Raw genomic sequence first — 4,994 nt, 5'->3', positions numbered from 1 at the left:
ACGGCGGCGGCGACGGCGCCGCCGCGGGGCATCGCCCTCCACGCTGGCTGCGCGCTCGCAGCGCTCCCTGCCCTCAGTACTCACAGCTGGCCCGCTTCAGTGCGCGGTAACAAAGGCCGAAAGAGATAAACAATTCCCGGCGTGAGGCGACGGTAGCCAGACCGGGACCTCCTAAAGCAGCACCCGAGCAAGCGCGGAGTGATGACGCAACAGGCCGTTTGGGCTTTTTTTTCCCCCTGTCCAAACGGAGCTAGATCGGAAAATGTCCTCGGTGTGCGCTGTTGCCACGGTAACTTGTGCCCGCCTCTCTGCCTGGTTGTAAGGCTGGGTCTGTAAAGCCCTTGTTCAGGTTCTCTAGCTTAGCTATAAAGTTGTTAAATAGTACAAAGATAAATAACAATGTAACAAACAGTATCGTAATAATACAAAACGTTGTATGTTTATATTAGACGTGGCATAATGCTGTGCGGTGTTAAAAGTATACTCTCAATCCTTGCAACATTTTAACAAAATAAGGGAACTGAAGCCTGCAAATGTCCAATAATTAGTAAGCGGCAAATCCGATGCTGAATCATAGAGCATTCCTACTGTGAGCAGAACTGTTGTTAAAGAGAAGTAATGACAATTTCCTATCTCGATGGAAATATTAGGAACCTTTAGTTCCTTTTTCTTGTTTCAACGTTAAACAATTTTTTGTGAGTTTTAATTTGATATTGTGGTCAACATTTCCCTGAAAGAAGGATTACCATAAAGAATTATTCAGCCAGATGAATCTGCCAATGTAAACTTAGATGGCATTCATTGCATACTATAAATAGCTGGGCAAATTGGCTCACACCTGTGACCTCAATACTCAGGAGGCTGAGGCAGGAGAGCCTGAACACAACGTGAGACCCTATCTCAACGCAAAAGACAAAGCCACGTTTTTATCAAGCATAGGTACCATATAATCAAGTGAATGGACCCAGAAAATGCAAGATTGGAACCTGAACATTGCAGATTTCCATTATGCCTCTCTTTGATTTCCCATTGTTGTGTCTGGTGGGCCTGGGGTCACCAGCCCACCCTTAAAACTTTTCCCAGCTTGTCTCTCACTAATATAGAAGGGGGAAGATGAGTCAGACCAGTACAAAGGAAAGTAAACCACCCACCCAGTGTAAGTACCTGATTGATTGGATGTTGGGCTTGATGCTAGGGGTTTGGGTTTCTTTAGCTAAAAGGGGAACTTGAGTAGGCATGGCAATCTGCACAAGGAAGTCGGGTAGACAGTGCCTGCACAGAGGCAGCACCACACCAGTCAGCTTTGGAAGAAAAACCACAAAGCTACGTGAAAGCTGCTTGCTTATGAGCCTGCTTTTATCTACCCTCTAAAAAAGCCCAGGAACCCTACCTAAGAGTCCCTTCTGTCCATACACCCCTAAATGCTTGGCTTTATACATGCACATTAAGTGATATAATTAAAGAATATATTTACTTTCCCAGGCATGGTCATACTTGCCTGTAATCCCATCTACTTAGGAAGCTAAGGCTAGAAGATTCCAAGTGTGAAGCCAACCTGTGCAAATTAGTGAGACTGTGCCTCAAAGAACAATTTTTAAAAGGCTTGGAGGTGATACCTGCATGGCAAAGTTCTTGCCTGGCATGTTCAAGGCCCTGTGTTCAATCTCCAGTACTGAAACAAAATTCTTGGTGTGGGCGAAAAATGTGCAAACTATCTTTTCCCTCAGACTGGAGAGGGAAAACAGAAAGGTGAACAGAAAGGGAAACAGAAAGTGACAGGTGAAACAGAAAGGAAACAGTAAGATTTAAAGAAACTATAAACATAGAAGCCACAGAATTGAGAAGCAACTTTCTTTCTTGAGTGGCTGGGGTCTGGCTCCTGCGTACGTCTTGAACTGACTAAGAAGCAGAACCAGGTAGGCTGAGACCTGCTCCCACGACCTGCTCCCACCACCACGGTTCCCAGCTGAAACTCAGAGAGAGCGAGGTATTTCCCATCTACTTCCTGGGGGCACAGTGGGTGACCAGGACCCCGCCGACATTACAGTCTGAGTCTCTGCCTTCTGTGCACCCACAGCAAGCAGGAGGTCCTCACTCAGAAGACTCGGAGACTGTTCTCACTGGAGTTTGTGTGTGGGCCCTCCCTGCATGTGCCCTGCACGGAGTGAGCGAGCGCTCCAAGAGCTGCTGATCCTGTGATTCGAGTCTGTGCTTTATTTGTGCCCGGACGCACTGGGGGGGCGGGTCGCAGGCATGAGCAATCTATGACTGCTGTCTGTCCAGCATGCCTCTGGTTCTTTATGTGTCCTGAACTGACTGGAGACACAGAATCAGGTGGTTCACAAACTGTTGACCCTGCAGTTCGTGTCTGGGTTTTGTCTGTACCCTGAACTGCCTGGGGACACAGGTCCCCTGGACCGGGATTGTCACATCAGTGCTACCTGAGTCTGGGCCATGCACGTGCCCTGAACTGCAAGGGGAAGCTGGATCAGACAGTTTACCATCAGCTGACACCAATGCCCGTGTCTGAGAATGGGGATAACTAGATACAAATCATGAACTGCCAGAAAACCCCAGACTAAGTAGTGCTTCTCAGCAGACACTGAGGGGCAAATCTGACCAACAGGAAAGCTAGGGACACTAGTGGCCTTTGCTGTACAGCCACTGAAGAGGGAAACTGAGCTTTCTGCGTCAGGTAGCAAACATGACAAAACAAAGGACTAAAACACAATCCCAGAACTCCACCCCAATCACAACAACTCCAGGAGACATTTACATAGGAGAACTTGGTAAACACATGCCTGAAATAGCTGAAATGATTGCAATGGAAGTAAAGAAACAACTCCATAAGGACATAGAATAGATGAGATCAGAAATAATCTCTCAGGCAAAAAGTGAAATGATAAGAATAATGAAGGAAATGCTCAAAAAGTCTGAAGAAGAAATATATAAGAAAATAGAAAAACAAAGGCAAGAGTCAGAAGCATTCAATGAAAAATATAGAAAGGGCTTAGAATGCATGAACCAGATTCAAAGAGACTTCCAGGTAAACAAAGCTTCCATTGAAAGCTGCCAAAACCACTTAAATGAAGCTGAAGATAGAATCTCAGACTTTGAAGATAGCATGGCAGCTAGCAACCTTAAAAGAAAGGATCTCGTAAAATCAATAAGGATCCAGGAGAAATCAATTCAACAGCTGCAAAATGAGGCAAAGAGGAATAATGGAGTCAATGAAACAGCAGGAAGCAACACAACTGATTTAAAAAGATTATTTGCAGAAATAATAGCAGAAAATTTCCCAAGTATGGAAACAGAATCTGATATACAGGTAAATGAGGCATATAGAACTCCAACCAGGCCCCGTGTGCCCTGCGCCGAGAGAGCGAGTACTCCGGGAGCTATTGGGCCCGTGGGTTCGAGTCTGTGCTCGGCCCACGCTGCCATGGTTCCCAGCTGAAACACGCATAGAGAGCCAGGTATTTTCCATCTACTCCCTGAGGACAGAGCACACGAACCAGGCCCAACCGACATTACAGACTGAGTCGCTGCCCACCTGGCACCCGCAGCAGAGAGGAGATCCTCACTGAGAAGCCCTGGGGACTTCTCTGGCTGGGGGCTGTGCAAGCAGACTCTCTAAGCCCCATGCACTCTGTGCTGAGAGAGCGAGTGCTCCGGGAGCTGCTGGACCCACGGAGTCTGTGCTATGCCATTGCCCAGACCCCCTAGTGAGTTGAAGGCTGGGAAAGTCTGTGACTGCTACCCACGTGGGCTGCATCTGGTTCTTGTATGTGTCCTGAACCTACTAGAGACATAGAGTCAGGTGGTTTACAAACTGTAGACCCTGCAGTTTGTGTCTGAATTATGCCTGTACCCTAAACTGTCTGGGGACATAGGACCACTGGACTGGGATTGTCACACCAGTGCAACCTGAGTCAGCTAGTGCATGTGCCCTGAACTGCAGGGGACACTGGATCAGATGGTAGGCCATCAACTGGCACAAGTGCCCGTATCTGAGAATGGGGATAGCTAGATACAAATCAAAAACTGCCGGAAAACCTGAGACTAAGTAGTGCTACTCAGAGGTCACACAGAGGCAAACCTGAACAACAGGAAAAATAGGAACACTGGTGGTCTTGGCTGAGCAGCTACTGAAGAGAGAAACTGAGCTTTCTGCAACCAGTAGCAAGCATGTCAAAATGAAAGACTAAAACACAATCCCAGAACTCCACCCCAATCAGAACAAGTCCAGGAGACATCAACATAGGAGAACTTGGTAAACACATGCCTGAAACAGCTGAAATGATTGCAATGGAGGTAAAGAAACAACTCCATAAGGCCATAGAAGAGATGCGATCAGAAATAATCTCTCAGGTAAAAAGTGAAATGACAAGAATAATGAAGGAAATGCTCAAAAAGTCTGAAGAAGAAATATATGAGAAAATAGAAGAACAAAGGCAAGAGTTAGAAGCATTCAATGAAAAATATAGAAAGGACTTAGAACACATGAACCAGATTCTAAGCTTCCAGGAAAACAAAACTGCCACTGAAAGCTACCAGAACCACATGAATGAAGCTGAAGATAGAATCTCAGACTTTGAAGACAGCATGGCAGATAGTGACCATGAAAGAACGGATCTTGTAAAATCAGCAAGGATCCAGGAAAAGTCAATTCAACAGCTAAAGAAGAGGCAAACAGGGATAATGTTCAAATTATAGGAGTCAATGTAACAGCAGGAAGCAACACAACTGACATTAACAGATTATTTGCAGAAATCATAGCAGAAAATTTCCCAAGCATGGAAACAGAATCTGATATACAGGTAAATGAGGCATTTGGAGCTCCAAACAACCACAACCAAAATAAAACTACACCCAGACACATGGTAGTCAAGTTCCCAGATCTCTAGCAAAAGAACAGAATATTAAAAGCTGCTAGAGAAAAGAAACAGATTACCTATAAAGGGAAGCCCATGAGAATCACAGCAGACTTCTCA

General features: G+C 45.8%; 1 protein-coding gene and 1 long non-coding RNA gene across 3 annotated transcripts in view; one reads left to right on the top strand and one right to left on the bottom strand.

Moving 5' to 3' along the window:
* LOC102014736 (SWI/SNF-related matrix-associated actin-dependent regulator of chromatin subfamily A containing DEAD/H box 1) overlaps positions 1–190 on the bottom strand; it is a gene marked incomplete in the record, with an annotated part of 81,568 nt that extends 81,378 nt beyond the window's left edge. The window contains 1 exon segment of the mRNA XM_013517354.1: positions 85–190.
* Positions 191–339: 149 nt separating this feature from the next.
* LOC102011728 overlaps positions 340–4,994 on the top strand; it is a 30,624-nt gene continuing 25,969 nt past the window's right edge. For both annotated transcript variants that reach the window (XR_001235207.1, XR_259362.2), the window contains exon 1: positions 340–1,156. This is a non-coding gene — a long non-coding RNA (uncharacterized LOC102011728). The remainder of the gene's footprint in view (positions 1,157–4,994) is intronic.

The sequence above is a fragment of the Chinchilla lanigera genome, unplaced genomic scaffold (assembly GCF_000276665.1).
Source record: "Chinchilla lanigera isolate Chin_1 unplaced genomic scaffold, ChiLan1.0 scaffold00004, whole genome shotgun sequence".
Classification (NCBI taxonomy): Eukaryota; Metazoa; Chordata; class Mammalia; order Rodentia; family Chinchillidae; genus Chinchilla; species Chinchilla lanigera.
Note: the sequence above shows the minus strand (reverse complement) of the source record. Positions and strands in the feature narration are given on the sequence as shown.